This window comes from Crocuta crocuta, unplaced genomic scaffold (genome assembly GCF_008692635.1).
Source record: "Crocuta crocuta isolate KB4526 unplaced genomic scaffold, BGI_CrCroc_1.0 scaffold208, whole genome shotgun sequence".
NCBI lineage: Eukaryota > Metazoa > Chordata > Mammalia > Carnivora > Hyaenidae > Crocuta > Crocuta crocuta.
Genome location: NW_027532596.1, coordinates 151,468 through 163,609, shown reverse-complemented (window position 1 = coordinate 163,609; position 12,142 = coordinate 151,468). Strand labels below are relative to the sequence as shown.

Here is a 12,142-nt window from a genome sequence, read left to right as displayed (position 1 = left end):
GGCAGCTAATAAATCTGCCTGTTTTTGCATCTTTCGGCGTTCTTCCTTCCGTGCTGCCTGGTCACGGTTAATGAACACCTGGGTTGCTACTTCTAGCAACTGACTGATATTCATGCCAGTGAAACCTTCTAGTTTTTGCAGCTTGTGCCGAATATCTCCCTGGGCCTGGCCTANGGTGGCAAGGGAGGTGGCAATGCACCGCCTCCGAGTCCCGGGCGAGGCCCCCAGGTAATGTTGCAGGATTCTCGCTCAGAGAGTCGTGACACCGAGACTTTTCTTTCCAGGAAGCAACTTTATTTTGCCGGCACCGCTCAGTTGGGTTCATACCCAAAAGAACTGAGCGGCCCACATCATATGGCATAGGTTTTTTTAATACATTTTCTATTTCTTTGTCTCCCATATATGGTAATACACATAAACATTCAGTCTAATTAAGTTGTTTCAGCTTACAGGAACATGGGGGATGTAGACAGCTGGACTCATATCTAGGTGACCTTGAAGTCTTCTCTCCTCTCTTCTTCAATTTTTTTCTTTCTCCTTAGGGAGGGGTTCCTACCACAAGATAAATATATACATATATATGTATATATATTTTGCCATGTTGACTTTATTTTTTAAAGAAGGAAGTGTGTGTTAATGTAGAAACTTGAAAGAATAATCAATTCAAAAATTAGTAAATAAAAGTCCACCTCAGTGTCCTGAGTTGTGCAGTTACACCTTGCAACGTTGCATATAGTTTCTTTCTATTCAGATATCTACTTAAGAAATGCCACAATGGTATGCTTCTATATGTGCTTCATTGTATATGTGCATATGTATTATATAGGTCATATAATGTTAATATTGTTAAATTTAGCCAGTAGCAGCATGCATTTGTTCAGTACATAATATATGCTAAGATAAAAATTTTAATTAAGAACGAATTTTTGAAGTGACAAATTTCTGAAAAATAGTAATGTAACAAAATAATGGAAAATTTCATTTTAAATAATATGGTGTCCTTTTTTTGGTCAATAATTTAATTTCTTGGAATCAAACACTTTTTAAAGGAACATGTGTGTTATGTTGCCTTAATTACTTAAAACTTTTGGAGCATCTTGAGGGAATAAATAGTAATTCTGAAGCTTTTTTTTTCAGACCAATGAAGCTTATTTTGAGAATTAAAATCATTAAAAATTATATTATACAAATTATTATAAAATATTGAAAAGTTTCTCTAGGGGGTCCACTACTACTAAGCTCTTGCCATACTAGTTGTTCTCAGTAAACCATCCCAGGAAAATATTCCTGAGGAAACAAGCCGGCTCCACCATCTTGTCTCCACCTCCCATCCTTGAGCATTGTTGGAAGGTGACCTAGCTGATGGAGGCCTACAGTGGTCAATCCTGCCTGCTTCTGTGCTCTTAAACCACTTGTGTTCGTTTCTGCGACCCTGGGAAACCTACCTGTTTTGTATTTATGTGTTTTTGTTATTATGTTTAGGATTTAGGTTTTTAAAACTTGAATTTGCAGCAACAGTGTAAAGAGTTCCCCTGTATAATACACACTTTAAATTATCTATTTTCCCCATTTATCTTTTACCTTCTTCCTTAAGTTTGGCTTTACAAATGTGGCCTAAAGAGAGCATTGGATTTAACATAAAACAATATGAAAATATCTTTGCACTAATTCTATGGCTACAGAAATCATCTGTAGGCAAATTTCTTTATGTGCCTTCTTTTCAAAACCAATTGTTTTGTATTGTTCTTAATATATTTGTCAAGATACTTTTCAGTAAGTGATGGTAGAATTATTATTTTTTTTATTTAATGAGACTCCTATTATAAGAATACCAAGAGTTTTCATTTGATTCCATTACTCTTATCACTTTTCTATGAACTCTGTCTGCTCACAAAGGGAAGAAACAAGGGCTTCTTGGAGCAATTCTGACAAAGTGCCACTTGTTTTATCTTAAAAGATCATGTGGATTTTCCAACAACATATCAGTATATAGTTGTTTGTTCAGTTGTGTGTGTGTGTGTGTACAGGAAATCGAGTTTTGTGAGTTTTTTAAAGTAACCTCTATACTCAACATGGGGCTCAAACTCACAACCCCAAGATTAAGAGTTGCATGCTCTACCAACTGAGCCAGCCACACACCCTGAATATCAAGTTTTTAATACAATTTTCTCTCTCTCTCATCTATATCTCCTTTTTCCAAGGGATACAAAGCATATTTATGCATTATCTTCAGATTTACATACTTGTAGTTTGAACAATATGTTACAGCTTTTCTCTTTGTAGTTTTCAACTTCAACCTATATGAAGCTGTCATAAAATTTGCTGTCCCTTTATCCAGTCACTGAAGGTACATTCTTGTATGTGAGTAGAAATCTTAATCTCTAGTGTGTCACTCTTTACCCTCTACTTGCTTGTATACCCTGTCTAGTTCACCACTTCCTCTATCAGTTAGACATCCTTAGAAAATTTTTCTTATCAACAAAGTAATTATCATCTCAATTATAATTTAACCTTAAAATTTAGCTCTTTCTTCATTTTTGGGTATTTTGTTTTCTCCAGTGGTTCTGCTCGACTCTGCTATATCCCTCCGGCAAGGCAATGGTTCTCCTGAGTGTTCATTAGCATAATCTGAGGGCTTGTTAAATCACAGAATGAAACCTCCAATCCAGGTTTCTAATTTACTAGGTCTGCTCTGGGGCCTGAGAATTTGTTTCTTACAAGTGCCAGGGTTGATCTGAGCATCAAACTCTGAGAGAAGTAATAGTGCAACCAGTGTGAATGGAGGTGCACTAACTGGGATAGAGAAAATCACTGAAATGTACCAAATATGAGAGTGCAGGGGCACCTGGTGGCTCAGTTGGTTAACCTTCTGACCTCGGCTCAGGTCATGATCTCATGGTTCTTGAGTTCAAGCCCTACCTCAGGCTCTGTGCTGACAGCTCAGAGCCTGGAGCCTGGAGCCTGTTCCAGATTCTGTGTTTTTCTCTCTTTCTCTGTGCCCTTCCCCTGTTCATTCTCTGTCTCTCTGTCTCTCTCTCAAAAACAGGGAAACATAAAAAAAAAATCAAATATGAGTGCAGAACTGAAGCTCCATCTAATATGTAAATGAGCACTTTACATACTCAAACTCTATCAAGGCAAACTTGGGAGGGGAGTGTGATAAACTCACTTCCCGAAGGAAAGGACTTGTTCAAGATCCCACATAAATTTAGTTAAAATTAGGATTCTATCTAGATATGTGTCCCTGACAAGTACAACCTTAAGCAGGATGCTAAACCTTTGTTACTCTAAGTGAGCTTTGTGAACAAACACATTGGTATCAGCTGGAGTCTTGTTAGAAATGCAAATCTCATCTCAGACCTACTAAATCAGAATCCAAATGGCAGGGTACCTGGGTGGCTCAGTCAGTTAAGCATCTCTTGGTTCGTGGGTTCGAGCCCTGTGTCGGGTTCTGTGCTGCCAGCTAGCTCAGAGCCTGGAATCTGCTTTGGATTCTGTATCTTCCTCTTTCTCTGAGACCCTCCCCTGCTCGTTTTCTCTCTCTCTCTCTCTCAAATAAATAAAACATTTCAAAGAATTAAAAACAAAACAAATGATTCCTATGCTCCTTATAGCTTGAAAAGCACTGGACTAGGTTCTACTTCAAATCTCAAGTCCCTGAAGCAGAGCTCAGCTCAGACAACATTTAGATAGCTAATGCTTTGTGGTTATTTTGTAAATCAGCTGCTGTTTAAGATTTGTTTGGGAGTATTACCCAGGTGTGGCACCCTTCCAAGTAGGGATTTAGCAAGCATGCCCTAAAGGTATACTATCTTCCCCTCCTATCTCAGAACACCTTCTAACAGAGAAGATATATCCCACAAGTTGCCTGGTGGGGACACTCACAAATTCTGGGACTGGCATAGATCCAAAGATAGTTACAGTATTGCAACTGTTAGTCTCTTCTGACACGATTGCTTTAATGCAGGACTGGATGTGATCCAAAGCCAACGGCACTGGAACTACAAGCTCAGTTTTGTGACGGTTTCTGATGCAGTAACATTTAAGAAGATTGACATTAGCAGGTGAACATAGTTTTCCCCTGAGGCTTATCTGGGGAGTTAAAAAAGAAGCAGGTGAATGTTTTTATATGCTTGAAAAACACTGATCCTGGAGGAGTTGTAGCCCCTCCCAGAAAGTATTGTTGCAGAGTAAGCTGGAAATCATTTCTATTTGCAGTCAAGAAGATTATTCATTCTATTAGTCTAAGGAGAACCCAACTAAGTTTCCAGGTAAGGGAGGGAGAGAGTAACATTGATGCAGAATCTTAAAACATGGGGTTTATAGCGATTCTGTATCTCCCTCTTTCTCTGCTCTCCTTCCCTCCCTCTCTCCCTCCCTCCCTCTCTCTCTCCCTCCCTCTCGCTCTCTCTCAAAAGTAAATAAACATTAAAAAAAAAAAAAAAGGCATGAGCTTTATACCAACAGGCAACCTGCAGGGTCAATTTCTCCAAGTCAATATGTGGTTAAAGAGCTCCAGCCAGAGAGATGAGCTGAATACCAAGGTAAGTGAATAGCCTAGGATGTGATCAACAACCTTTATATTCTGCCCTGGTCCTGTGAGTGGGTCAGACGGACGGTTCAAGGGTTGCTTCATGCTTTGCATTTCTAAGTGGCCAGTGCAGAAAAGGGCACAGTCATTCAGGCCAACTCACCTCAGTTCTCCTTGGTCCATTAAAACAACTGTGCTTTTGAACAGAATTTAGGATTGTAGGGGGTTGCATATAACAGATTGTGTGAATATAACCAGTATGAGCCAGCATCTATAGAATACTTTTCTTTACTGGTGACTATTCTTCTTGCTTTCCATGGAATATTCCATTTTAAAGGTAAAAATATCATAGAAAGAGGCTTATACAGGTTCATAACCAAGTGAAGGAAGATCCCTGGCTTTCTCATAACTATTGGGTAGCCCTTCTTTTTTTTTTTTTTCCCCAGTGTGGGGAGGAACAGTTTGCAGAATTTATTGAAGATCTTCATATAGTATGAAACAGTAAAGCAAAACAAAACAAAAACGACATAAATGCAAAGCAAGACTTTTCATCAAACCTTCTCTGATATTTCTTATTATGAGTACTAGGATATTTCCAAGCCTACTTAGGACACATTTGTTAAAACATTAACAATTGTGGTACATGGAGGGAAATGTCTCCTCATAAAAAAGATTTATTACCTTCTTTCTCCATCCTTTCCCAATCTTATTTAAAAGTTTTTTTTTATGTTTTATTTATTTCTGAGAGAGAGAGAGAGAGAGAGAGAGAGAGAGAGAGACAGCATGAACAGGGGAGGGTAAGAGAGAGAGGGAGAAACAGAATCCAAAGCAGGCTCCAGGCTCTGAACTAGCTGTCAGCACAGAGCCCGATGCGGGGCTCGAACCCACGAACCATGAGTTCGTGACCTGAGCCGATGTCGGACGCTCAACTGACTGAGCCATCCAGGTGCCATCATTCCTTCCCAATCTTGGTGTCATCTTCCAATGGAGATGAATCCTCCATGCTGGTCTTTATATTTTTATCCCCTGTGATTACATTTATAATGTATACAGTTTATAGAGTTTACTTGCTCTTAACTGCCTGTTTTATTGGTTTCTTTTTTTTACTTCATATAGGTGTACAGCATTTTATTGTGCCTCACAGACACTGCATTTTTTAAAAGTTTATTTTATTTACTTATTTATTTTTAATGTTTATTTATTCATTTATTTACTTGAGGGAGACAGTGTGAGCTGGGGAGGGGCAGGGAGAGAGGGAGATAGGAATCTGACAGTACAGAGCCTGATGTGGGGATCAAATTCATGAACTGTGTGATCATGACCTGAGCCAAAATCAAAAGTTGGATGCTTAACCAACTGAGCCACCCAGGTGCCTCTATTTATTTAAATTTTTTTTAGTAATCTACATCCCTGGGGCTCGAACTCACAACCCTAAGATCATGAGTCACATGGTCTTCTGACTAAGCCAGCCAGGAGCCCCAAACACTGCATTTTTTACAGTATGAATGTTTACAACATTCCTGAATCAACCAAGTGTACCTGTGCCATTTTTCTAACAGCACTCACTTCTTGTTTCTGTATCACATCCACAATATTTTAAACTTTTAAATGTATTTGTTACAAAGATTTATAACAGTGATCATGACTCACCAAAAGCTAAGATGATGGGTAGCAATTTTTAGCAATAAAGTATCTTTAAATTAAGATGTTATTTTCTAAAATTTTTAATGCATTATTTATTTTTGAGAGAGAGAGAGAGAGCGAGAGAGCGAGCAGGAGAGGGACAAAGAAAGAGGGAGACCCAGAATCCAAAGCCGGCTCTGAGCTGTAGGCATAAGTCTGATGTGGGGCTCAAACCCACAAATTGTAAGATCATGACCTGGACCAAAGTCAGACACTTAACCTACTGAGCCACCCAGGTGCCCCTGTTCTTTCTTTCTTTTTAAGATATAATGCTNTCTCTCTCTCTCCTAGAAATAAAAAAAAAAAACATTAAAAAAATAAATAAACTATGGTAAAACAATAGAGTGTAACCATAACTTGTATAGGTACTGGAAAACCAAAACATTCATTTGACTTTTATTGCAGTAGTCTGGAACTGAACCCACAATATCTCCAGAATATGGCTGTGTTATATTTACAGTATTTATCTATGTTGTATGTAGTTCTGGTTGTTCGTTTTTATCTCCAGATAGTATTCTATCATTATCTATCTATATCCAGCACTACTATATGTCTAATACCAACACTTGTGCATATTTATGTACATTAAATATATGTACATATGTATGAGTGATACCATTTTATAGACCCTTACACTTAAAAGTAGGAGTAGGCCAGATCCTTATACTCATCAATGTGAAAAGTGATAAATGACTATTGTCACTTGATATGTGTATGTCTAGCTAGAGGTTTGGGTGGGGAGTGAGGGACTAAGACCTCTGGTTTAGCTGTATTTATATTCTTACTACTTAAATTCAAATTTCAGTGGTGCCTGGGTGGCTCAGTCACCACGGACCTAACTGTCAGACTTCAGCTCAGTTCATGATCTCGTGGTTCATGGGTTCAAGCCCTGCATTGGCCTCTGTGCTGACAGCTTGGAGCCTAGAGCCTGGTTTAGAATCTGTTTCTCTCTCAGAGTGCCTGGGTAGCTCAGTCGGTTAAGTGTCCAACTTCAGCTCAGGTCATGATCTCACAGTTTGTGGGGCTCTGTGGGTTCGAGGCCCGCGTAAGGCTCTGTGCTGACAGCTCAGAGCCTGGAGCCTGTTTCAGTTTCTGTGTCTCCCTCTCTCTCTGACCCTCCCATGTTCATGCTGCCTCTCTCTCTCTCAGATATAAATAAGAAACATTAAAAACTTTTAAAAAGAATCTGTTTCTCCCTTTCTCTCTCTGCCCCTCCCCTGCTTGTGCACTCATACTCTCTCTCTCTCTCTCAAAAATAAACAACAACAAAAAAATTTAATTCCATTAACTAGTTCTAATTCTTTACNTCCCTTTCTCTCTCTGCCCCTCCCCTGCTTGTGCACTCATACTCTCTCTCTCTCTCTCAAAAATAAACAACAAAAAAATTTAATTCCATTAACTAGTTCTAATTCTTTATTGCACTGTGAACACAATAAGGGCAAAATGTGATTATTTCCTTTATTGACTTAAATGAAATTGTGTATGAAGTCTTGCACTGAAGTTATTCAGGATTGAGGCAGGAAAAGTTACAATTTCAGCCATTTATTTATGTATTTATGTATTTATTATTTAGGCCTATGCTACCATGGTATTTGTGTTAGTCGTTAAGTTTATAAAGAGCTCCTGGGAGAAAGTATATTTTCAGTGTTTTATGTCAATCATAGATAAAGCATCTATATACCTTCTGATTTTGTAATTCATGAATTCTCAAAATTAGGATTGCAAGCCTTCCTTATGCACCCCCCCATACTCTACTACTTCAACACTCCCCTTCCTCTTTTATAATTTCTGCAAGTGTCCCATTCCATAGAGTTTTCAGTATCATTCTCTTGGCAAATTCTTCTTTTGTGTATGAATTTTCCCAAATAATTTAAAAGGTTGAGAAATTGAAAACTGCAATACCAGTGAAAGTGATGGTAGCTCAAAACATGACAAACCAAATATGGCAAAATATTTATAATTAGTGAGTTGCCATTTCTAAATACTATGTAAATTTGCTTCAAAATAACAACAGTAGCCATTTATTTAAAATAAAAAAATAAGATTTATGTATATATTTACTTATATATGCATATAATTCCTCCAGAAGATACATAGACACTGATAACACAGGTGATTCTGTGTGTTTTGTAGTGGCAGCATGGGGATCATGGCAAATGAAGAGGGGTCCAGCCAGAGTGTCTGTATTATTTACCATCCAAAATAGCATACCTCTGAGAGGAAGAAGGGACTATTCATCATCACAACAGGACGTGGTTGTAAACAAAGTCTTCACCAGGCAAATACAGTTATATGGTCATCAAGGATGGAAGGCAGACTTTCCATTATATGTCATTTTGTATATTTTGAGTTTTCAACAGGTGAATATATTAGCCATTCAAATTCATAAATAAAAAATAGGCATGGGGAAAGGTGTTTAGAAACCAAGGTTTCAGTGCTATTAATATTGCTTTTAGATCCTTTCAGATAAAAATATATAGATATCGGGGCACCTAGGTGGCTTAGTCAGTTAAGTACCCGACTCTTGTTTTAAGCTCAGGTTCATGATTTCAGCCCATGATATGTGAGATAGAGCCCTGTATCAGGCTCTGTGCTGAGAGTGTGAAGCCTGCTTGGGATTCTCTTTCTCCTCCTCTCTCTGCCTCTTCCTCTGCTTCTGTGCTTTCTCTCTCAAAATAAATAAACTTTAAAAAATATGTAGTTGTGTATAACTCTGTTAGTCCCAAATTTATAATGGTTCAACTTAATGATTTTTCAGGTTTACAATGGTGCAAATGTACCATTTGGAAGAAAATGCCTCATTTTTTAAAAAGTATAATCTCCATGGTTTGTTGTTGTTGTTGTTGTTTTCCAGAGAGCAATTTTTCTTCAGTCTTTAAAGAGTTAGCTCCTCACATGGACTTTGGTGGAGGTTGTGGGGCATCACCGGCTGGTCTAAATCTGGGGGTTGGGGGCACTTGGAGGCTCAATTTTGGTTTTTAAAAAATATAATTTATTGTCAAATTGGTTTACATACAACACCCAGTACTCATCCCAACAAATTCCCTCCTCAATGCCCATCACCCACTTTCCCCTCTCCCCCACCCCCATCAACCCTCAGTGTTTTCTCTGTATTTAAGAGTCTCCTATGGTTTGCCTCCCTACCTCTCTGTAACTATTCCTTCCCCCCACCCCGGGAGGCTCAGTTGTTTGAGCATCTAACACTTGATTTTGGCTCAGGTCATGATCTCATGGTTCAGGAGATGGACCCTCGTGTCCAGCTCTGGGCTGAGCATGGAACTTGCTCTCCTCTCTCCCTCTGCCCCTCTCCCATGCACACATACATTCTCTCTCTCCATGTCTAATAGAAAAATAGGAAAGAAAAATTTAGTCTGGGTGGGGGTGTTTGGTCCTTTTGTGCTTCATCGGAGCTATTCCTGCCCACCTTGTGGTGAATGACACAACTCACACAGTAATGTAGCTTCTCATTAAGCTTGGGAAGCACATAGGCAACTAAGATACTCACTTTGGAAGTATCCCTGACAGCAGTGGCCTCTACTATGTTATAAATAAGAGGAACTTTTTAAAAAAAATGTTTATTTATTTTTGAAAGAATATGCATGTGAGTGGGGGAGGGGAAGAGAGAAAGATAAAGCATTTGAAGTGGGCTATGTGCTGAGAGCCGGATGTGGGCTGGAATTCATGAACCATGAGATTATGACCTGAACTGACAGAGCCACCCAGGCGCCCCCCACATAAAAGGAACCTCTTAATGGCCCTGTCCTTGGGCACGCAGTGGGCACAGTTGGTGCCAAAAATAGGCTACATGTGACACTTTGCAACATGTCCATTATTCCTCCTTTTCTTGGCCATCTTGGAAGCAAGGGCCCAAGAGAACAATACTTCAGATTTATTTATTTATTAAATCTTTTCTCAGGCTAGTTATCTGAGGCATGATACTCTGTCTTGATGCTGGACAGTAGCAGGGAGCTACAGCTGCCAGCTAGCTATGTATTCTGTACCCATGCAACCATTATATTTTTCACTTTTATGTTAGTATTCAATAAATTACACGGGATATTCAACATTTTATTATAAAATAGGCTTTGTGTTTGATGATTTTGCCCAACTGTAGACTAATGTAAGAGTTCTGAACACATTTAAGGTAGGCTAGGCTAAAATATGTTTTGTAGGTTAGGTATATTAAAATTCTTTTACTTATAATATTTTTAACTCAGGTTTATCAGGAGATAACTTCATCATAAGTTGAGGAAGATCTGTATATAGGTATATAGATACATAAAATTGTGTGTGTGCATGTATTTTTCACATGTATTTATAATGATACTTGCAATCCCAATCTAGTCACACAGGGTTTGACTTGTCTTCCTTTATTCCCTACCTGTATCACTTTCCTCCACAATGAGAACCCACTTTCCCAGAGTCTCCCTTGTTTTGTCTTTTCCTCTCCTCTCTTTTCCCCTCCCGTGTTCCATCTTCTGTTCTTCCTTTCTTCCCATTGGTTGACAGACAGAGGAACACAATGTGGGCATCATAGGTTTAATATCAAACTTTCAGGCCACATGGGTGGCTCAGTTGGTTAAGCGTCGACTTTGGCTCAGGTCATGATCTCGTGGTTCATGGGTTCGAGCCCCACATGGGGCTCTGTGCTGACAGCTAGCTCAGAGCCTGGAGCCTGTCTTCAGATTCTGTATCTCCCTCTCTCTGACTCTCAAAAATAAATTAAAAAATTAAAAAAAATTAAAAAAAATCAAACTTTCAAAAATGTCACAGAAAATACAAGCAGTGTTCTAGAAAGAGAAAAAGGGCTCTTGATCTCAGACGATGAGGAATACTTATAAGCATACAGGGCCTGAAGTGACAGTGACTCAGGAAAGCTATCGGGTCCCTGTCAAGTGGGTGTGCCCTCATGAGTGTTGCAGCTTGTCTGCCTGCACCTTAGGTGACAGAAGAAGCCCAGGGCCCTGGCCAACCCTAGACAACTTTCCATGGGGCTGCCACACAGTTTCCTATGAAAGGCATATATGCATTTTTTTTTCCAAGATGGGTCCAATATTTCTTTTCCTGTGGAATAGTGAACATGAGGTCAGAGTCCATGTAATGCTTTTTATGTTAGTAACCACTCTCTGCAACAGGAGAAAAATACATGTTTTCAAGTATAATTGAATAAAAGAGGTAACAAATTATATTGTTATATTGTTTTATTTAAGGGGGCAAAGGATATTTTTCTTTCATTCTGCTTATGTCCTCACTTTAAATTTTCAGAAGATATCTCCAGAAATCTCTGAATCTGCATCCTGTCCCATCTTTACATTATTAGAAATGAAGGTTTTTAATTTAAGATTTTATTTAATTTCCAAGTAGCTAACACAGTGTAATATTAGTTTCAGGTGTACAATACAGTGATTCAACACTTCCATATATCATCCAGTGCTCATTTCAAGTGGACTCCTCAGTCCCCATCATTTATTTTACCCATCCCCCCATGCACCCACCTCTCATCTGGTAACCATCAGTTTCCTGTCTATAGTTAAAAGTCTGTTTCTTGCTTTGTCTCTCTTTCTCTCTTATTTTTTCCCTTTGTTCGCTTGTTTTGTTTCTTAAATTCCACTATGAATGAAATCTTATCGTATTTGTATTTCTCTGACTTGTTTCGCCTAGCATTATACTTTCTAGGTCTATCTATATCATTGCAAATGGCAAGATTTCATTATTTTTTTCTTAATGTGTGTGTATTTTTGAGAGATGGAGAACATGAGCAGTGGAGGGACAGAGAGAGATGTGCCGACAACAGAGATGGTGACCTGAGCTGAAGTCAGATGCTTAACTTACTGAGCCACCCAGGCACCCCAAGACTTCATTATTTTTTTATTTTTGAGAAATATTCTATTATATACATATACCACTTCTTCTTTATTCATTCATCAG

The 12,142-nt window shown here is 38.7% G+C and overlaps 2 pseudogenes; one reads left to right on the top strand and one right to left on the bottom strand.

Moving 5' to 3' along the window:
• Positions 1 to 5,028, top strand: part of LOC144244742 (heterogeneous nuclear ribonucleoprotein F-like) — a 20,375-nt pseudogene extending 15,347 nt beyond the window's left edge.
• A 4,077-nt stretch (positions 5,029 to 9,105) lies between these two features.
• LOC144244750 (small ribosomal subunit protein eS26-like) lies at positions 9,106 to 10,066 on the bottom strand (annotated as a pseudogene).
• Between the last annotated feature and the right edge of the window lie 2,076 nt (positions 10,067 to 12,142).